Source organism: Tachyglossus aculeatus, chromosome 3, assembly GCF_015852505.1.
Source record: "Tachyglossus aculeatus isolate mTacAcu1 chromosome 3, mTacAcu1.pri, whole genome shotgun sequence".
In the NCBI taxonomy this organism is placed as follows: Eukaryota; Metazoa; Chordata; class Mammalia; order Monotremata; family Tachyglossidae; genus Tachyglossus; species Tachyglossus aculeatus.
This window is the reverse complement of record NC_052068.1, coordinates 35,530,296-35,553,766: the sequence shown is the minus strand read 5'-3', so window position 1 is coordinate 35,553,766 and position 23,471 is coordinate 35,530,296. Positions and strand designations below refer to the sequence as shown.

General features: G+C 45.0%; 1 protein-coding gene across 1 annotated transcript in view; it reads left to right on the top strand.

Moving 5' to 3' along the window:
- Window positions 1–5,709: 5,709 nt before the first annotated feature.
- Window positions 5,710–23,471, top strand: part of RASGEF1A (RasGEF domain family member 1A) — a 377,771-nt gene continuing 360,009 nt past the window's right edge. Inside the window, exon 1 of the mRNA XM_038743669.1 lies at window positions 5,710–5,870. The gene's annotated coding sequence lies outside the window, so the exon portion shown is untranslated. The remainder of the gene's footprint in view (window positions 5,871–23,471) is intronic.

Below are 23,471 nucleotides of genomic sequence, written 5' to 3'. Positions count from 1 at the left end.
GCAGACAAGCTACTGAGCTGGGATTAGAACCCAGGTCCTCGGAATCCCAGGCCCAGACTCTTTCCACTAGGCCACACTGCTTCCAACCGACATGTGGTGACAACAGACATCAAGTTCTGCATTCAGCTGAAGCTCTGTAAGGATACTGAGGTGACCAACTTTCTACTTGGATGGAAGACCCAGACCGATCAGAGAAGACATGTCCAGCTTCTGGAGCAATTTCACCTTGAAATCAAACTTAACAACAAATGGAAGGACAATATTATTGTCAGGATTAATGGCATAACATTAATGACAGAATCATATCTACTTGTACATGAAGTGGCATACTTGTACATATCTATTCTATTTATTTTATTTTGTTAGTACGCTTGGCTTTGTTCTGTCTCCCCCTTTTAGACTGTGAGCCCACTGTTGGGTAGGGACTGTCTCTATATGTTGCCAATTTGTACTTCCCAAGGGCTTAGTACAGTGCTCTGCACACAGTAAGCGCTCAATAAATACGATTGATGATGATATTTCTACAGAAAAGCAGTGTGGTGTAGTGGAAAGAGCACAGGCTTGAGAATGAGAGGTCGTGGGTTCTAATCCCAGCTCTGCCACTTGTCCGCTGTGTGACTTGGGGCAAGTCATTTAACTTCTCTGTATCTCAGTTACCTCATCTGTAAAATGGGGGTTAAGACTTGGAGCCCCACGTGGGACAACCTGATCACCTTGAATCTACCCCTGTGCTTAGAACAGTGCTTAGCACATAGTAAGCGCTTAACAAATACCCGTATTATTACCATTATTATTACAAAACTGTTCAGTCTATGTTTGCCCACTCTTCATGAACCTCCAGTGGTTGTATCATACACCTCCACGTCAAAAAGTTATTTCTTACTGTCGGCTTTCAAAGCACTCAATTATGTTGCCCCCTCCTAACTTACCTTCTTGATTTCCTACTATAGCCCAGCCTGAATTCTTCACCCCTCTAATAATAATAATAATAATAATATTGGTATTTGTTAAGTGCTTACTATGTGCAAAGCAGTGTTCTAAGCACTGGGGGGAATACAAGGAGACAAGGTTGTCCCATGTGGGGCTCACAGTCTTAATCCCCATTTTACAGATGAGGGAACTGAGGCACAGAGAAGTGAAGTGACTTGCCCGAGGTCGCACAGCAGACATGTGGGGGAGTTAGGATTCGAACCCATGACCTGTGACTCTGAAGCCCGCGCTCTTTCCTCTGAGCCAGCGTGGCTCAGTGGAAAGAGGCCGGGCTTGGGAGGCAGAGGTCATGGGTTCGAATCCCGACCGCCACTCGTCAGCTGGGTGACTTTGGGCAAGTCACTTCACTTCTCTGGGCCTCAGTGCCCTCATCTGGAAAATGGGGATGAAGACTGTGAGCCCCCTGTGGAACAACCTGATCACCTTGTAACCTCTCCAGCGCTTAGAACAGTGTTTCGCACGTAGTAAGCGTTTAATAAATGCCATCATCATTATTATTATTATTATTAATCCCAGCTCCACCACTTGTCAGCTGTGTGACTTTGGGCAAATCACTTCACTTCTCTGGGCCTCAGTTCCCTCATCTGGAAAATGGGGATGAAGATTGTGAGCCCCATGTGGGACAACCTGATCATCTTGTATCCCCTCCAGGGTTTAGAACAGTGCTTGGCACAGAGTAAGTGCTTAAAAAATGCCATCATTATTATCTTTTAGACTGTGAGCCCACTGTTGGGTAGGGACTGTCTCTATGTGTTGCTAATTTGTACTTCCCAAGCGCTTAGTACAGTGCTGTGCACATAGTGAGCACTCAATAAATATGATTGATGATGATTGAGCCATGCTTAATGCCAACCTACTCATTGTACTTCAATCTCATCTCTCCACTGATTCTTGCTCACATCCTTCCTCTAACCTGGAATGCCCCTCCTCTTCCTATCCAACAGACAATCGCTGTCCCCATCTTCACAGTCTTATCGAAGGCACATTTCCCCCAAGAGGCCTTCCCTGACTAAGCCCTTATTTTCTCTTCTCCTATTCCCTTCTGTGTCACCCTTTGCACTCTGCATTCACCCCTCCTTTAGTCCAACAGCACTTCCTTATATACCTGCATTTTATTTATTCATGTTAATGTCTGCCTCCCTCTCAAGACTGTAAGCTCATTGTCAGCAGGGAACATATCTACAAATTCTTTTGTGTGGTATTCACCCAAACACTTTGTAGAGCGCTTTCCACATGGTAAGTACTCAAATATGATTGATTGATATTACCAACACCAGGAAAATAAATGTAACACCTAATGGGCAGAGCATGGGACTAGGTGCCAGGAGACCTGGCGTCTGGTCCCAACTATGCCACAGAATAATTGATACTTGTGATATTTGTTAAGCACTTTCTATGCATCAAATACTGAGGTAGATACAAGATAATCAGGTCAGACACAGTTCCTGAGCCACAATGGGGCTCACAGTCCAAGGGAAAGAGAGGCCAGGTTTTAATTTACCATTTTACAGATGAGGAAACAGAGGCTCAGGGAAGTAAATGATGGTATTTGTTAAGTGCTTATTATGCGCCAGGCACGGTATCAACGCTGGGGTGGATACAAGAAAATTGTGTTGGACCCAATCCCGGTCCCAAACAGGGCTCACAGTCTTCATCCCTGTTTTTCAGATGAAGTAACTGAGGCCCGTAGAAGTGAAACGGCTTGCCCAAGGCCACAGAGCAGACAAGTGGCGGCGTGGGATTAGAACCCATTACCTTCCGACTCCAAGGGCTGTGCTCCATCCATTACACCATGCAGCTCCAAAGTGGCTTGCCCAAGGTCACACAGCAGACAAGTGAGAAGCACCGTGGCTCAGTGGAAAGGGCAGGGGCCTGGGATTCAGAAGACCTAGTCTCTAATCCCAGCTCCACCACTTACCTGTTGTGTGACATTGGACAAATCACATCTTCTCTGGGCCCCAGTTTTCTCATCTGTAAAATAATAATAATAGTAATAATAATAATAATAATGGCATTTGTTAAGTGCTTACTATGTGCAAAGCACTGTTCTAAGCGCTGGGGGGATACAAGGCGATTAAGTTGTCCCACGTGGGGCTCACAGTCTTAATCCCCATTTTATAGGTGAGGTAACTTAGGCTCAGAGAAGTTAAGTGACTTGCCCAAGGTCACACAACAGACATGTGGTGGAGCCGGGATTCGAACACATGACCTCTGGCTCCAGAGCCCGTGCTCTTTCCACTGAGCCACACTGCTTCCCTCTAAAATGAGGATTCAATATTTGTTCTTCCTCCTACTTAGATTGTGAGCCCCACGTGGGACCTGATGCTCTTCTATGTACCCCAGTGCTTAGTGCAGTGCTTAGCACATAAGCGATGTTCGATAATAACAATTATTATTGTTCTCATTATCATTATTACTATTGTTCAGATCTGGGATTAGAACCCAGATCTTCTGACTCCAAGGCCAGTGCTCTTTCCATTAGGCCACGAGGCCCATGCAACTCTCTTAGTGACGATGATGGTATTCGTTAAGCGCTTACTATGTGGCAAGCACTGTTCATTCAATTCAATTGTATTTATTGAGCACTTACTGAGTGCAGAGCACTGTACTAAGCGCTTGGAAAGTACAAATCGGCAACATATAGAGACGGTCCCTACCCAACAACGGGCTCACAGTCTAGAAGCGCTGGGGTAGATACAAAGTAATCAGGTTGTCCCACGTGGGGCTCACAGTCTTAATCCCTATTTTACAGATGAGGTAACTGAGGCACAGAGAAGTTAAGTGACTTACCCAAAATCACATAGCTGATAAATGGAGGAAGTGGGATTAGAGCTCATGACCTTTTAGATCTTTTAGATCTTTTAGACTGTGAGCCTTCTGTTGGGTAGGGACTGTCTCTATATGTTGCCAACATGTACTTCCCAAGCGCTTAGTACAGTGCTCTGCACACAGTAAGCGCTCAATAAATACGATTGATTGATTGATTGACCTCTGACTCCCAAGCCCCTGCTCTTTCCACTAAGCCATACCGCTTCTCTAGCCATGCCACTTCTCTACCCCTTTGAGCCCGTTGTTGGGCAGGGACCGTCTCTATATGTTGCCAACTTGTACTGCCCAAGCTCTTAGTACAGTGCTCTGCACACAGTAAGCGCTCAGTAAATACGATTGAATGAGTGAATGAATGAATATCTCAGTTCCTTCATCTGTAAAATGGAGATAAGATACCTGTTTTCCCTACCTCTTAGAATTTGAGCCTAATATGGGACAGGGACAGTGTTTGGTCACAGTATTTTACATCAACCCCAATGCAAAGTACATAATAGGCATTGGATAAATACCAGTAATTAAAAATAGAGAGTCTTAGTCAGCTCAGCATTAGAATAATGTTGGCAGGAACCTCATTCCGGTGAATTCCTACCGAAAAAAACCCTGCATATATTAATGCTGGTAGTTAAGAGAAATAGCTGAACCAGACCAATATCAAACAGTAATTGAGCCAAATATAACAGAGTTGCCTATTTTTACTTTGTTTACATATTTCCCTTGGGAGCCACAAAATAGAGTAATTTCTGCATAACAGTCTTTTTTACATTGAATGGAGTCAAGGGCAAATAAGCTGTGGCTATAAATACAAATTATTCAGATAATTCAGATCCCCAAAATACATTCTGAGTTTTGTTTTTTAGTTATGTCTGCCAGAGTTGCTTTGGCTTGGAATAGCTAGATAATTTAGCTGGGATGTATTTTTAGGGTTCGCTTACTGGGAATGATTTCCATGAGTAAACCCAGGTTGGCTCTGCTCTCCAGTAGACTCCACCACTTGCCTTCTGCGTGACTTTGGGCAAGTCAATTAGAAACTCAGTGCTTCCGTTTCCTAACCTGTGAAATGGGAATTCAATACCTGTTTTCCCTCCAACCTAGATTGCTAGTCCAACATGGGGTAGGGACTGTGTCTGTCCTGATTATCTTGAATCTGCCCCTTTTCTTAGTAGGGTTAGGGTTTGCCACATAGTAAACACTTAACAAATGTCACTGTAACAGTAATAATCATTATTATTAATACTATTACTACTACTCCAGGAACTCTTGCATGGTGGCTGGACTCTCTGGCGTTTTATTAGCAGTGACGATAATAAATCTGACCATGGCTGAAATAAAGAGTTTGCTCTATTCGGGTGTTAAAAGGAGAAGTGAATTTTTCCCCATACCCTTCGACTCTAATCTGCGTTTTGTTTTTGTTTTCCTTCTTTTCCCTAGAACAGAAAGTTGCACAGCCAAGTATCAGAGTTCGATGCTAGGTCCCAAACTAAGGCGGAGGAAGGGGTCGGTCCTCCCCATCTTCCCCGAAGAGGCTTGACAAACATCGCATTATGACTGGCGGGCCCAAGGCCCCGACCATTTCTCTCCTCTGCCAAGGGAAATCAGGCCGGTGATAGATCCCCCGCGAGAAGAGGCATCTTCTACAATGGGCTTTCTAAATTTAATCACCAAGAAAAGTAACTTTATAAATGGCCTGAGCTGGATGGGAACCGCAAGGAGGGGGAGAGAAGCTGCGAATGGTATAGTCCTCCCTCAACCTCTTTTTTATCTTTGGCTCCCTCTCTCTCTATCTCCCCTCTCCTGTCTCCGATTCCCTCCCCGCCCCCCTTCTCTCACTACCTCGCTCTCAGCCTCTCTGCCACTCTCCCCCTGCGGCAGGCGGCAGAATGGGAGTTGCTTGTTTCGAAGGCGGCCGACTGCTGTCACGCCGTGGAGGCAGCAGGCTGCCTGTCCAAAGAGTGATCCTACTCTGTCATTTAGGATGAATCACTGGGCTCTGGCAAGAATTTCTATCTTCCTTGTAGCGATCGGACCCAAGAGCTACCCTGGACCGGATCAAGGTAAGGGGGTTTTCTCTCCTTCTAAAAGGGCCTTAAGCCGGCGCGGTGCGGACCACGGCGAGGTGTCAGCTGCTGAGCAAAGACTGGCACGGGAAGTCTTTCGGTGGGTGTTTTCGGCACCGGGCACTGCATGCCAGGAGTGTGCCTTTCTAGGCTTAACCCCTCACACACTGGTTTAATCCGCCCAGAGGGAGCGGAAAGCCAGAGGCCACCGGGCAGACTGCATACTGCTCCTTGCCGGCACCTGGTTACAACTTTCATGACTATGTTCACTTCTCTAACCCCAAGAATATTAAGATGCCCCTACCTGGAATGAAAATGTTGCCATCCTCTCTGCCCTGCTTCCAGGGTCTCTTCTGGCCCAGGTCTCCTGATCTAGTTCATCCATGTGTATTTATTTTGATTCAATCTAATCATTTAATAAGTTGGGCGGTGGTCTTTACAAGTGGCTAAGCCGCAAGCATCTTCTCCAGGAAGCCTGCAGTTGGCCAAAGGACTAGCTGCATTTACTGTTATTTTGTGTTTGCTTCTTTAAACTACTCCTTAAATCCTCAGGACAAGAGCATCGATGCCCATACAGTGCAGTGCTGGAACATGCTGGTAATTCTCCTACCTTCTGTGCCTCATAGAGTACGCGGTGGATTGTATTTGTTATGTTTTGCGAGGGCAGTGTACCTCTATTTTTCATTATTTGTGGGTCAGACCTGGCAGCCTGCCCTCCCCAGAATCCTGAAATTGCTGAAGGACTCAGTCCATGGGAGCAGGACATTATTTAAACAGGCTTCTCCTGCTTCTGTCCACTACTTTTTCATTTCTCCCTTCCAATTGGAGCCTCCGCTTCGCCGGCACGACTTCCCTGGTCCCTGGTTTCTTTCATTGGCTTCGGAGGTGGCACCACTAAAGGACATTTGGGGTGAAGGAGGGCCACCTCCAGCTCCTTCCCTGCCATCCCCACCCAGCCTATGTTATGGACTGAATTTCCACCCCACCTGGCCAGGCAGAACTGATCGCAGAATGTCACCCCCTAGGTCTTGGGGAACACAGCCATTTGGGTGGGTTTTCTTCTGTTGGCTCCCTATTGGAATGATTGGAGACCGGTCGGAAAAATGACTTGGGGCCACCGAGGGCAGAGGTGGGTATTTGGTCTGACCTCCCTCATAGGACTCATTGGTCAACGGGTCTCAAGCCAAAATGGAGCCCCTTGCAAGCCAATCGACAAAGATTTCTTGGTAAAGGAGAGGACGCCAATTTTCCAGGGAAATCTTCACGATTCCGGGTGCTGATTTCCCAAGGGGTAGAGCGATGGCTAACGGCAGCATTAGCCAATCCCAAATGGGGTACTGACCTTTGACCGACGAGTAAGAAAGAGGCTTGGTTTAAGGAGGCTAGTTTTGCGATAAGTTCTTTTTCGTTATCATATAACTTCTGCCCCCTCCAACTACCTCACACATGCAATCCACAATACTAAAGAGCAACTTGACATGTTTCATTAGAAATCTGAGGGACGGTGCGGCTGAAATACATATGACATTTGAAGAGATGTTAACTTAATCTTGGAACGAAGTTGAGACACTTCAAATCTTATGGTTCTATGGTATCAGAGATTACCCTTGAGTCTTCAGGCTCCCAAGCAATTAGCATCTACTGAAGGAGACCCTCATGTCTGCTCTGTGATGTGATTGCTGGACTCAAAGGCCGGTGGAATTCCCACCATATTTTTCTTCCTTTACAGCCAGTCATGTGGTTATGTTCTCCCTTCCCTTAAAGTTGTGTGCTTAGGGTCTTCCCTCTTTAAATTAGGCTGTTCACCCTTGGTCAGCTCCATCCTCTGGAACTGGGTCTTCTCACTGAGCGGAGCCCAAAAAAGAGCAGAGTGCAGTACTTGGGTTCAATGGTTTCACCCATCATATCAAAACCATTATTTCTCTCCTGAAAAGCTCAAGATGCCTTTATGTTATTTTCTGATGTCCAGCTCTCCGGTGTTCCAGGTGCAGTTTCCCCTGGAGAATATTCTTTCCTTGCACAGTGCTGTAAATGGAGTTCTGAGGGTCACGATGCTGAAAGGCACAGTGACAAGTGAGCAGATTTTGCCTCTTCTCCCGGGCCTTACCTTTGGTTTGCTTGGAATGCAAAGATTTTGAGGATCGGTGATATGGCCAAAATACCAGCGGAATGCTGACATATTTAAGATTGATACTACAGCCCAGATGTGATGCAAATGGCAAATCAGTGATCATCCTGTATTAATTGGGAGTGGTGAAGGAGGAGGATCCATTTATAAAGGTTAACTCTGGCATGGATTTCCCCCTCTTCACTTCTCCCCTCACCGTTCAGGTTTATTTGGGCTAAATGGGTGGGTTATATGAATTTTAGGGGGAAGGGAATGACAGTAAATGCAGTTTGGCTGCTCAGTCAATCAGTGGGGCTGCTTCAAAGAAGCACTTATGGATGTTAATGTTCTGGTCTGCCACCTACAATTTGGTAGTTGTTTATTTCATTTTAAATCTTGATGGCTCATTTTCACGTTTTGGAAAAGCTCCTTGGAACACAGACTGCTTCTAGCTAGGTCTACAAATGCAAAAGAAAGAAGAAAAAACCCAAACCCCCCAAAACCTTGCCCTGGTTGATTTTTCTCCCTGAGAGATATCAAAATATCATCAGTCTCGTGGCTTTTTTTTTCTACCTGGAAAATTATTTAAATGTAGACAGTTCGCACAGACACAGAATATTTTTGGTGTAACTTAGCAACAACAGTATGAAGGAGAAGGAAAAAAAAAACGGCAACATCCATCTCCTATGCAAATCTTGGGCTATGTTGCTTGTTACCCCCATCCTCTGTGTATGACATCCCCTGAAAAGGCTGCCATTGTAGCATGTCATTTTGGTTAGTTTCTGATAATTAACCAACTCAGCCAGCTCCTCTTATTTAGAAACAGAGGCTACCAGGTGGAGAGGAGAAGGAGAAGGGGTGTGTCCAGAAACATGTCTGAAACAGAACTGACTTTTACGATTGCTTTTGGAAGAAGGAAGATACTCATGTTTTCATCGAGCTCAGCCAGCCGGATTCCAAAATTGGAAACTTAGCATCAGCATTTAGAAAACATCATTAACAGGCACTAGATTCTAGAGGGTTGCACTGTGGGGAACGCTAGCCTTCAGCGTGGCTTAGTGGAAAGAGCACGGGCTTGGGTGTCAGAGGACGTGGGTTTTAATCGCGACTCTGCCACTCACCAGCTGTGTGACTTCGGGGAAGTTACTTAGCTTCTATGTGCTTCAGTTACCTCATCTGTAAAATGGGGATTAAGACTGTGAGCCCCACGTGGGTCAACCTGATTACCTTGTATCTATCCCAGTGATTAGAAGAGGGTTTGGCATATAGTAAGTGCTTAACAAATACAATTATTATTACTATTATATGTTTCCACTTGCTCTAAGCAGTTCTTCACAGTCCCTACTCCATAATGGTCGACTTCCTTGTGAGATCCTGCCCTGGACTCTCTCAACCTTTGCAATAAATAGGATTCTTTGCAACATGATGCTGAATGCCAAAATAAATTGCCTTCTTAACCCAGAACAAAGAATGCAGAGGCTCCTGTACCAAGAGATAATACCACTTCCTCAGAATGACAAAGACATTTCAGGCTCTAGGAGATTAACTTTGCTAAAGAGGTTCAGACAGGGTCAGGGCACTCATCCTATTTTATTATTTTTTTTTGTTAACATTAATAATGATGGCATTTGTTAAGCGCTTACTATGTGCAAAGCACTGTTCTAAGCTCTGGGGAGGATACAAGATGATCAGATTGTCCCATGTGGGGCTCACAGTCTTCATCCTCCATTTTACAGATGAGGTAACTGAGGCACAGAGAAGTTAAGTGACTTGCCCAAAGTCACACAGTTGACAATTGGTGGATCATGGTATTTATTTAGCACTTACTATGTGCCAGGCACTGTTTTAAGTGCTGGGATAGACACAACATGATCAGATTCATTCATTCATTCAATTGTACTTATTGAGCGCTTATTGTGTGCAAAGCACTGTACAAAGTGCTTGGGAAGTACAAGTTGGCAACATATAGTGACGACCCCTACCCAACAGCGGGCTCACAGTCTAGAAGGGGGACACAGACAACAAAATAAAACATGTTTACAGGTGTCGTCGTCAGAATAAATAGAATTAAAGCTAAAAACACATCATTAACAAAATAGAATAGTAAATATGTACAAGTAAAATAAATAGAGCAATAAATCTGTACAAACATATACAGGTGCTGTGGGGAGGGGAAGGAGGTAGGGCAGGGGGATGGGGAGGAGGGGAGAAAAAAGGGGGCTCAGTCTGAAAAGGCCTCCTGGAAGAGGTGAGCTCTCAGTAGGGTTTTGAAGGTTGGACACAGTCCATGTCCCACATGGGGGTCAGAGTCTTAATTCCTATTTTACAGATGGAGTAAACTGAGGCACAGAGAAGTTAAGCGATTTGCCCAAGGTCACACAGCAGACAAATGGCAGAGCCAGGACTCTCTGGCCCAGGCTCTTTCCACTAGACCATCCTGCCTATTGACCAATTATGCTTGGAAGCTGCCATTTCCCATGAAATGCTAGCGCTGGGGAGGAGATGAGAGCCAGGGAATTGCCCAAGAGCTTAGTACAGTGCTCTGCACACAGTAAGCGCTCAATAAATATGACTGAATGAAAGAATGAATGAATGCCTGTGAGTCACTGAGGGACCAAGAGAATCATGATCAGTGATTGAATAGTCTCAGTTCTACCAATCCCAAGTGCCGAAAGCATGAGATACAAGCTTCTGGCTCTTCCTACAATAAGGCTGCCGGTTCCCCTCTCATTCATTCATTTCATTCATTCAATCATATTTATTGAGTGCTTACTGTGTGCAGAGCACTGTACCAAGCGCTTGGGAAGTACAAGTCAACAATATATAGAGACGGTCCCTACCCTGCAACTGGCTCACAGTCTAGCCGGAGGAGACAGACAACAAAACAGAACATGTGGATGGGTGTCAAAATTGTCAGAACAAATACAATTAAAGCTATATCCCATACTTAGCCTTGAAACACTTGCATTCATTCATCCAATCATATTTATTGAGTGCTTACTGTGTGCAAAGCACTGTACTAAGCTCTGTACTGCCCACAACGAGCTCACAGTCTAGAGGGAATGCATGGTGGGGTAAGCCCGATAGTAGTAAAAGTATTAACGGCAGCATGGCTCAGTGGAAAGAGCACGGGCTTTGGAGTCACAGGTCATGGGTTCAAATCCCGTCTCCACCAACTGTCAGCTGTGTGACTTTGGGCAAGTCACTTAACTTCTCTGTTCCTCAGTTACCTCATCTGGAAAATGGGGTTTAAAACTGTGAGCCCCACGTGGGACAACCTGATCACCTTGTAACCTCCCCAGCACTTAGAACAGTGTTTTGTACATAGTAAATGCTTAACAAATACCATCATTATTATTATTATAGAGCACTGTACTAAGTACCAGGAGAGAATACATAGGTTGGAATGGCCCCTAAACCCTAAATTTTACCCCAGCTGTTAGCTTTTGGTTAAGTATGGAAATCCGTGTCTGTGAAAACATTCTGAGTGTCTTAACTAGGAGCAATTGCTTGTTTGCTGAAAAGTTTGGGGAGCCGAGGTGTTCTGGGCTGGGTTAGGTCAGGGAGGTGGGTGCCACTGGGAAATAAATGCAGGGTCAACTCAAATTTGGTAAGGGGGGAAGAAAACCGTTACAGGTCAAGAAGGCTTACCTATTGCAGTGACTTCATTAGTCGGTCAGACAGCTTAGAGCCGCGGTCTCTACTGGAGAAAACCTTAGCTCTATCCGAATATGAAGAGCAAACTCAAGAACACCTGCAAGACCTGTCTGCTTTGCGCACAGTAATCGCTCCATAAATATGACTGAATGAATGAATGTTTGGTCCAGCTATTCCCAGTGTCTAGTCAGGATAACATGAGTAAAATTGCTGAACCAAATCTATGTTTTTCTTAATGACCCTGACGTTATCTGAGGAGACTGTAAGGGTGGGGCGAGCCAGTTCTCATCACGGAACTTCGGCACAGGTGGTGTGAGCGTGTTATGTTGAACTCATCATCATAATAATTTTGGTACTTGTTAAGCGCTTAATATGTGCCAAGCACTGTTCTAAGCAATAGGGTAGATATGCATTAATCAGGTTGGACACAGTCCCTGTCCCTCATAAGGCTCACACTCTTCTCCCCATTTTACAGATGAGGTAACTGAGGTACAGAGAAGGTAAGTGACTTGCCCAAGGTCACACAGCAGACATGTGGCAGAGCCGGGTTTAGAACCCATGACCTTCTAACTCCCAGGCTCATGCTGTATCCACTAAGCCACACTGTTTTTCCGTGGCTTAGTGCAGATCCAGGGGTTTTCAGTGAGATTGGGTCCCCAGGTGACCCTTTCATCTGATGGACCACTTATTAGTCGTGCCCCTGGGGGCTGATAAAACCGAGCATCTCGTCCAACCCCTTTCCTCACCTTGAGAAAAGGAAATGTTGTGATAGAAAACTTTTTTTAAACATCCTTTCTACCCTCACAATAGAACTATTGTGTAAAGCAGCCACTCTGAAACATCACTTATTTTACTCATTCCCACCAGGAACCTGAGCTTAGCTGACAGGTGGCTGTTTCACTTGCGCTTGCGGTCATCTTTGTAACTCTACGATGGACTCTTCATCCCTCTCCTAGCCCCTCCTTCCTCAGTCTCAACGGCTGTTGATCACCCTAGACTCGGAAAGCTCTGGGCTGAGGCTAGGCCGGAGAAGCAGCATGGCATAGTGGGTAGAGCATGGGCCTGGGAATCAGAAGATCATGAGTTCTAATCCTGGCTCCACTACTTTGCTGTGCGGCCTTGGGCCAAGTGACTTCACTTCTCAGTACCTCAGTTCCCTCATCTGAAAAAATGGTCATTGAGACTCTGAACCCCATGTGGGACAGGGACTGTGACCAACCCAATTTGCTTGTATCCACCCCAGTGCTTAGTACAGTACTTGGCACATAGCAAGCACTTAACAACTACGGCAATAATTATTATTATTATTATCATCGGTGGTTGTGCAGCCGCTCTGTGACAGAGAATGCACAGAGTGGATTTGGCAGCATGGTTTAGTGGAAAGATCACAGGCCTGGGAGCCAGAGGACGTGGGTTCTAATCCCGGCTCTGCCCCATGTCTGCTGGGTGACCTTGGCCAAGTCACTTCACTTCTCTGACCCTTAGCTTTAAAATGGGGATTAAGACTGTGAGCCCCATGTGGGATGGGAGTGTGTCCAACCTGATTACCGTCAGCGCTTAGAACAGCTCTTGGCACATAGGAAGGGCTTAATAACCACAATTATTATTATAATTAATATTATTATCTCCCAGGGTACTATTTCCAAGGACAAGTGCCCCAGTGCTGCCCCTCCCAGGGAGTGACAGACGGAGTCTATTTGGGTCTGTCCACCTCAACCTCTCCTCCTCTCCCCTGCTGCGATATCAGCAGGTTTGGCGACCTGAGCAAGCGGCCTTTTTAGGCCGCAAGATGGTCTGCCACCACCGCTTAGACTGCTCCTTCCGCAGACAGAGCCTGGGCCCCAGAAGCAAGGGTCCCTTCCTTTAACAAGCAGTCTGGCCTGGGGGAATGAGCTTGGGCCTGGGAATTGGGGTCCATCGGTTCTAATCAGGAGAAGCAGCACGGTGTACTGGACAGAATCTGGGCCTGGGAATCAAAAGGGCATGGATTCTAATCTCGGCTGAGCCTATTGTCCACTGTGTGACCTTGGGCAAGGCATTTCACTTCTCTGGGCCTCAGTTACCTCATATGGAAAATAATAATAATAATAATGATGGTATTTGTTAAGCGCTTACTATGTGCAAAGCACTGTTCTAAGCACTGGGGTGGATACAAGGTGATCAGGTTGTCCCACGTGGAACTCACAGCCTTAATCCCCATTTTCCAGATGAGGGAACTGAGGCACAGAGAAGTTAGATGACTTGCCCAAAGTCACACAGCTGACAATTGGCGGAGCCGGGATTTGAACCCATGACCTCTGACTCCAAAGCCCGTGCTATTTCCACTGAGCCACACTGAAAATGGGGATTGAGACAGGAACTATGTCCAACTCGATTTGCTTGTATCCATCCCAGAGTTTAGTACTGTGGCCGGCACATAGTAAGCGCGTAACAAAAACCATTTTTATTCCTGGCTCTGCCACTTGCCTACTCTGTTACCTGGGGCAAATCACTTCTATGTGCCTCAGTTTCTTCATCTGTAAAGTGAGTTTCAAATACTTATTCTCCCTTATGCTTAGCCTGAGAGATCTACACAGGACTGGGACTGTGTCCAAATTTATTCGTACATTCAATGGTGTTTGTTGACCACCTACTGTGTGCAGAGCACTGTACTAAGTGCTTGGGAGAGTACAGTATAACAATAAACAGACACATTCCCTACCTACAACAAGCTTACAGACTAGAGGGTAAACTGATGGTTTTACTAAGTACCTAATAAGCACTTCATAAATATTACAGTTATTACTACAATTGTTATTAGACTGACTGGCTCAGGCTGAATACAGAGAGAAGCATTTAACTTAGCTGAAGTCCTGGGGTGGCCGCCTCTTAATAATAATAACAATAATGATGGCATTTGTTAAGCACTAGCTATGTACCAAGCACTGTTCTAAGCACTGGGGTAGATACAAGGTAATCAGGTTGTCCCACATGGGGCTCACAGTCTTCATCCCCATTTTACAGATGAGGGAACTGAGGCACAGAGAAGTGACTTGCCCAAAGTAACACAGCTGACAAGTGGCAGAGCAGGGATTAGAACCCACGACCTCTGACTCCCGAGCCCGGGCTCTTTCCACTAAGCCACGCTGCTTCTCTAACTTTCCATGCCCAAGTCTAGGGCCATGAGCTGCTTGCTTGCCCCAGGCCACCAGAATGCTTGGACCAACTCTGAGAAGGGATGAAGGAAAAGATGAAGGGAAAGAAGGGAAGGGAAAGATCCGAGAAAAAAACGTCCCTAGGGACCAGGCTAGCAGCCACAAAAGTGAGCTACCAAAGGTGGGACTGGGAAAATGTTCCAGCGGGGAGTACAATCTCCTTTTCCCACTCTGCCATCCTACACATGCAGCAAGTGGGCCATAAGTCAAAGGTTTTTCCACACAAGAAGGGAAAGGGCAGAAGCAATAGCAGCCACCCCAGACTTCACCCCGGCTTGCCTCCAGGTTGCCCAATCTCTCTGGCTCTCGGGCCCTCGGGAGAGACTGGTCCTAGAAACTGCAGCCCCTTCAAATGGGAGGCTTAAGGTGAAGGCCCACTTGGCTCATCTCAAACTGGCTCTGTTCCCGCTTCAATCAATCAATCAATCGTATTTATTGAGCGCTTACTTTGTGCAGAGCACTGTACTAAGTGCTTGGGAAGTACAAGTTGGCAACCTATAGAGACAGTCCCTACCCAACAGCGGGCTCACAGTCTAAAAGGGGGAGACAGAGAACAAAACCACACATACTAACAAAATAAAATAAATAGAATAGATATGTACAAGTAAAATAAATAAATAAATAAAGAGCTTCCTCTTTCAGCGGTGCTGTCAGACCAGCTGCTCTGCCTCCAGCCCCAGCCCCAGCCTTAGGATGGCCCAACTTCAGTCCTGGGTCAGCCCAGCCGCATCAGGGAGCCTCTGTTTGAGAGAGGAGTCCAGGTTGGTGCTGTAGACACCACGACGGCAAAGGACGGGGGAGCGTAGGGAGGAAAGACAGTGTGAGAGAGTCCCGACGCCTAGCTTGGAGAGCAACAGTAGATGTGAAAAGGCTCTGGGACTGAAGGGAGGACAAGGGTAGAAGAGGATCAGACACCGATAGAATAATGATGATAATGACTGTGGTGTTTCTTAAGGCTTACTACATGCCAAGTACTTTGCTAAGTACTTGTATATTCATTCATTCTTTCAATTCATTTATTGAGTGCTTTCTGTTTGCAAAACACTGCAAAAAGTGCTTGGGAGAGTGCTCTATAACAACAAAGAGACACATTCTCTGCCCACGACAAACTTACAGTCTAGAGGGGGAGACAGACATTAATCTAAATAAATAAATTTCAGATATATGAACCCATTGTTGGGTAGGGACTGTCTATATGTTACCAACTTGTACTTCCCAAGTGCTCTGCACACAGTAAGCACTCAATAAATATGATTGAATAAATGAATATGTACATAAGTACATACACATACCCCCCCCCCCACCTGCCCGCAGCACTTATGTATATATCTTTTTTTTAAAATGGCATTTATTAAGCGCTTACTATGTGCAAAGCACTGTTCTAAGCGCTGGGGAGGTTACAAGGTGATCAGGTTTTCCCACTGGGACAGTCTTAATCCTTATTTTACAGATGAGGTAACTGAGGCACAGAGAAGTTAAGTGACTTGCCCAAAGTCACACAGCTGACAATTGGTGGAGTTGGGATTTGAACTCATGACCTCTGACTCCAAAGCCCAGGCTCTTTCCACTGAACCATGCTGCTTCTCTGTATCTGTAATTTTATTAATTTACATTGAAGTCTGTTTCTTTGTAGTGATGTCTGTCTCCCCCCATCTAGACTGTGAGCTCGTTGTGGTCAGGGATTGTCACTCTTTATTGCTGAATTGTACTTTCCCAAGTACTTAGTAGAGTGCTCTGCACATAGTAACTCAATAAATATGATTGAATGAATGTACATCATCAATCGTATTTATTGAGTGCTTACTATGTGCAGAGCACTGTACTAAGTGCTTGGGAAGTACAAATTGGCAACATATAGAGACAGTCCCTACCCAACAGTGGGCTCACAGTTTAAAAAATGTACAGATCTACTTGTGGAGATACAACATAAGACTCTCAATAGAAAGGATAGGGGAAACAGGTAACAGGAAACAGGTGAGGAAATGGAGGCACAGAGAAGTCAAGTGACTCGCCCAAGGTCACACAACAGGAAAGCTGTGAAACTGGGCTTAGAACCCAGGTCTCCTGACTCCATGCCTGGGCTCTTTCCATTACCACCCTGATTTCCCCGCTTCTCTACAAGTTCAGTTAGACCGTGTTAATAACTGATATAGCAAATATTCCAGAATTTCACAGTACCCATTTCAGTCCTCCCTAGCTCTGCTCCTAATATGCCAGGATTCCAGTGGTGGTCCAGAGACCACCCAGGACAGCAGTGTGGAAATGGGGCAATCCTGGGTGGTGAAAAACCTTGAAATTGCCAATTAGGCAATTTTCTGGACAAGCCGGGGCGTGGGACTCATAGCATTCAAGGCTGCTTAATGTTTGTTTTGCATTTAGCAATGGGCGGATCCTGGGAGGATTTGCAGCAAGAACAAAATCGCCCCAAGCATGTTTTTCAAAACACACCCTTACCCCCTCAGTCCTGGGCCCCGGGTACTAAACCAACTGGACCCTAGGGCTACAAAAGTGTACAAAATCTCTCCTGTGAAAAGGCTGCAGCAGAAAACCTGACCATTGAACTAACGTTCCCCTGTAAATGGTCCAGTCCACTGTAGAGATGAGACTTCCTATGTTTCCCTTTAATCCAAATGCAACCGGACAGTGGGGAGATCCAATTCCAAGTCCCCACAGATTTTGGAAGGGATTCATTTCAGTTTGAATATTTTTCTCATCTTTTATTCCAATCCAAAATATGCTTTAAATTTGTAAAGTCATTGACTCTGGCACTGAACTTAGCCCTTCCAATGCTTAATTTCAGTTCCTACTGAATTTTTATGGACAAATGATAAAGAAGTTTTGGCAGGATCTTAATTACCATATAGAGTGCAGTTCTAGCAATTGCAGCTGAAGTCATTCTACTAATCAAATGAAAAAAAAACATTTCTAGGACAGGAGGATCATCTTTAAAAAGTAAGAGATTTCCTCATTTGCCTAGTAAGACAGTTAATACTTCCCCAAACCAGGATCTACCCCCAAATCTCCAGGCCTTCAATCACTCCACAACAAACCAATTTCACTGACTTATACAATGGTACGTGTTTCTCATCTATACACCCCACCCTCAGCCCCACAACACTCATATACATATCTGTGAATTATTTATATTAATGCCTGTCTCCCATTCCAGACTGTAAGCTCATTGCAGGCAGGGACAATGTCTACCAATTCTGTTGCGTTGTACTCTCCCAAGTGCTTAGTATAGTGCTCTGCACACAGTAAGCCAGTAAGCACTCAATAAATACATTTAATTGACTGATTATCAGAAAATGTTTTCTCTCAGCCTGAGAACCCGACTGTGAAAAAGTACACCAAAAGCACGAGAATGAAGATCCAGAGCAAACCAGAAGAGAGAAAAGAAGAAAACAAATGAATCAATCAATCAATCAGTCAGTCGTATTTAATGATTTACTTCATGTATTTACTTCATGCTGCTGCCTGGATCATCTTTGTGCAGAAACGCTCTGGCCATGTTACTCCCCTCCTCAAAAATCTCCAGTGGCTACCAATCAACCTACGCATCAGGCAGAAACTCCTCACCCTTGGCTTCAAGGCTGTCCATCACTTCACCCCCTCCTACCTCACCTCCCTTCTCTCCTTCTCCAGCCCAGCCCGCACCCTCCACTCCTCTGCCACTAACCTCCTCACTGGGCCTCGTTCTCGCCTGTCCCGCCGTCGACCCCTGGCCTACGTCCTTCCTCTGGCCTAGAATGCCCTCCCTCCGCACATACGCCAAGCTCTCTTCCTCCCTTCAAAGCCCAACTGAGAGCTCACCTCCTCCAGAAGGTCTTCCCAGACTGAGCCCCCTTTTTCCTCTCCCCCTCCCCATCCCCCCTGCCCTACCTCCTTCCCCTCCCCACAGCACCTGTATACACGTTTGTACAGATTTATTACTCTATTTGTTTTACTTGTACATATTTACTACCCTATTTTGTCAATGATATGCATCCATCTTTACTTCTATTTATTCTAATGACTTGACACCTGACCACATGTTTTGTTTTGTTGTCTGTCTCCCCCTTCTAGACTGTGAGCCCATTGTTGGGTAGGGACCATCTCTATATGTTGCCAACTTGCACTTCCCAAGCACTTAGTACAGTGCTCTGCACACAGTAAGCGCTCAATAAATACGATTGAATGAATGAATGAATTTAATGAGCACTTACTGTTTGCAGAGCATTGCACTTGTGAGAGTACAACATAGTAGTGTAACAGACCTGCCCCTACAAGTCTTCTTCCTTAGAGCCGGGCATCTCCATGTCTGAAGAATTTCCTGGAGAAGGCCACTCACTCAATCAATCATATTTATTGAGCACTGTGTTCAGAGCACTGTACTAAGTGGTTAGAAGAGTCTTGTCTTACGCTGTCGAATAATTTCCAACCCACAGTGACTACATGGGCACATCTCTCCCAGAATGCCCCACCTCCATCCGCAATCCTTCTGGGAGTTGATTTGTAAAAATTCGGAAGTGGTTTACCATTGTGTCCTTCTTCACAGTAAACTTAAGTCTTAACTCTCTCTCATGCTGCTGCTGCCCAGCACAGGTGAGTTTTGACTTGTAGAAGATTGCCTTCCTCTTGCCAGCCACTGGCCAAGCTAGGAATGGAATGGTTAGGCCTCTGTTTGACTCTCCTTCCCGTAGTCGAGACTCTCCAGGTGCGATCCTGAGAGGGGGCTTAGGAGAGTAAAACACAACAATATAACAGACAGTAGGAACTGCCCCTGCCAGCCTTCTTCCCTAGAGTTGAGTGCCTCCATGACTAAATAATTTCCAGGAGAAGGTCACTCATTCAATCAATCAATCAATCAATCAATCATATTTATTGAGTACTTCATCATCATCATCAATCATATTTATTGAGCGCTTACTATGTGCAGAGCACTGTATTAAGCGCTTGGGAAGTACAAATTGGCAACACATAGAGACAGTCCCTACCCAACAGTGGGCTCACAGTCTAAAAGGGGGAGACAGAGAACAAAACCAAACATACCAACAAAATAAAATAAATAGGATAGATATTTACTGCTAAGCTCTTGGATGAGTACCACACATCAGTATAACAGACAGTAGGGTCTGCCCCTCCAAGTCTTCTTCCAACAAGTTGGGCAACTCCATGGCCGGTGAATTTCCTGGATAAGGTCACTCAGTATATCAATGGATCAATGGTATTTATTGAGCACTTACTGTGTGCAGAGCACTGTACTAAGAGACTGAGAGGTGGATTTTCAGTCGAGTCTCCACATAGAGGCTTCCCTAGGCTGGGCCTGGTCTGTCCAACTCTGATGACTAAACACGAACCAGGGTGAGCCAGACTGCCCCTCCCCTACTCTCCAAAATCAATGGCAGATGTAGATGACCTTGGTGACCTCAAACTTCTTCCAATTCCGAGTCAGGTTCAGCATGGGAAAGGCAGCAGGCTCTTGGAGAGAGAATATGGGTCTGGGAATCAGGAAACCCGGTTTCTAATCCTGGCTTTGTCATTTGTCTGCTGGGTGACCTCTGGCAGGTTTCTTAACTTCTCAGTGTCTCAATTCCTTCATCTATAAAATAGGATTCAAATGCTTTCTCTCCTTCCTTCCGAGACTGTGAATAATAATCTGCCCGGACTGTGCCCGATTTGATTATCTTGTACATACTGTAGCTCTTAGTACAGTCTTGGTTCATAGTAAGCACTTAATACCATCATCATCATCATTATTATTGTTTTATTCTAATGGAGTGCTAACGTTCAGCGACTAGGCCACTGCCGTACATGTATAATGAGCATGAACATGCTTCCTAAACCTGTGGATATTAAAGTCAGCAACTCATGGGGGAAACCAGCACATGTATGTGAATTCAGCAAGTCTCCGAAGTGCTTAGAATAGTGCTTGGCACATAGTAAGTGCTTAACAAATACCATCGTCAAAGTGAGGTTCAGATTTACTTCCGGGCCCCTGAGGTTCACACCAGGTAGGGATTCTGTGGGCAGATCCCTCTCAGGACAGCCCAAATCAGTGTGGGTTTGTTTTTCAGCCTGGCTGTGTTTCCTCGCCCGATCATTTAGGAGGTGGGATGGACCTCGGGGGATTTCATTCATTCATTCATTTAATTGTAATTATTGAGTGCTTACTGTGTGCAGAGCACTGTACTAAGCATTTGGAAAGTACAATCCAGCAACAGAGACAATCCCTGCCCACAATGGGCTCACAGTCTAGAAGGGGGGAGACAGACATCAAAACAAGTGAACGGGCATCGATAGCATCAATATAAGTAAATAGAATTATAGATATACACATCATTAATAAAATAAATAGAATTATAAATATGTATACATATACTATGAAGTGGGAAATGGGGCAGGGCAGATATCAGATCTGGGTCTTGAAAATCCACCCTCCATAACCTCTCCGTCCTCTCTGTAATGTGATCACTCAATCGTATTTTTTGAGCACTTACTGTGTGCAGGGCATTGTACTAAGCGCTTGGAAGAGCATGACATGACAATATAATGGACACAATCCCCATCCACAGTACCTTACAGTCCAGAAGGAGCTTACAGTCTAGAGGGAGCTTAGAGTCTACAACTTACAGCCTCAGGAAGGAGCAACTCCAACTACCATATTAAGAGAAAAAAACAAGCATTTTAGGGAATGCTAAAAATCTCTTTCTGCTTCATCAAGTATATGCTCGTTCTTCAGTCTCAGTTTGACTTTTGAAATGAGACCTGGGGCCCCAGTCCCCGTGGGAGAGGTGATGATCTGAGTTAGCCCGTAGACTGTCTCCAGAGTCAGGGAGACCAAAGGCACAACTTGCTGAGTGGGGCAGATCCAGGCCTGCCTGCAAGTTCTGCCTTAATCAGGTAATCATCTCCAAGTCGGCAGCCCGGTGAGCTTGAAAGCACCAAGCAGCAGAATAAATATGTTTCTCTTTTTCCTTTCACTGGCGTCTGAAAAGCTTTCCACTCTGCAGTACTTTTACTCATTTACTTAGCTTGAATTCTAGACACAATTTCCACAAAGATAAAGGGAGTTGAACACGTCAGACGCAAGATCCTCTTATCTAAGACAATAAGAAAAAGGGGAGAGGAACACAGGCTGGGCATTTAACCTAGCTTTTATGATTAATCTATTATTTATTGCACATAGTCACGCTGTTTCTCTAGAACATGTTTGAGGATAGAGCGTAATGGTGAATGATTTCACCTTGCTAGTTTACCTGTGACTATCTATCAGTCAATCAATCATATTGAGTGCTTATGTATGCAAAGCACTGTACTGTTTGGGGGCGTCCAATAGGACACAAATCCTGACCACAACAAACTTTCAGTCTAGAGGGGGAGATGCACATTAACATTAATAAATAAATTACAGATATATACATAAGTGTTATGGGGCTGGGAGGTGGGGGTGAATAAAGGGAGCAAGTCAGGCAACACAGAAAGGAGTAGAAGAATAGGAAAAGAGGACTTAGTCAGGGAAGGCCTCTTGGAAGAGATGTGTCTTCAATAAGGCTTCGAATCTGGATAGAGTCGAACACCTTCCTGTAGGATATAAAGAGGGAGGGCATTCCAGGCCAGGGGCAGGATGTGAGAGATTGGCAGCAAGATAGATGAGATTGAGGTACATTGAGTAGTTTGGCATTGGATGAACGAAGTGTGTGGGCAATTTGTACTTCCCAAGTGCTTAGTACAGTGCTCTGCACACAGTAAGCGCTCAATAAATGTGATTGAATGAATGAATAGGAGAGTAGTGAGGAGAGGTAGGAGGGGGCAGTGTGATTGAGTGCTCTAAAGCCTATGGTAAGGAGTTTCTGTTTGATGAGGAGTTGGATGGGCAACCACTGGGGGTTCTTGAGGAGTAGAGAAACATGGACTGAATGTTGATGTAGAAAAATGACCTGGGCAGCAGAGTCAAATATGGACAGGAGTGGGGAAATTCTAATCATCTGGACACATTCCAGATGTGACACCCATTAGATTGTAGAATCCTAGGGGGAAGGAATTATATTTTACATTTTATATTTTATATTTATATTTTGTACTATGTTATATGTTATATTTTTCTGCCCCGAGCACTTAGTATAGGGCTCTGCCCAGAGTAAGCACTCAGTAAATACCAATGAATGATTTATTGACACTCATATGATTTATTACTTATTCTATTGTGATTTATTAATTATTTGTTAATATGATCTATTACTCTATTTTATTAATGACGTGCATATATCTATAATTCTATTAATCTATTTTGATGGTATTGATGCCTGTCTACTTGTTTTGTTTTGTTGTCTGTCTCCCCCTTCCAGACTGTGAGCCCGTTGTTGGGTAGGGAATGTCTCAATCTGTTGCCGAATTGTACTTTCCAAGCACTTAGTACAGTGCCCTGCACACAGTAAGCACTCAATAAATACTACTGAATGAATGGGGAGAGGCTGGAGGCAGGGAGGACAGCAAGGAGGCTGATACAGTAACCAAGGTGAGCGAGGATAAGTGCTCGGATTAGTGGACAGAGAGGAAACGGAGGATTTTAGCAATCTTGTGGAAGTTGAACCGACAGGATTGTGATAGACTGAATATGTGAGATGGATGAGAGAGTGGAATCAAGTATAATGCCAAGAT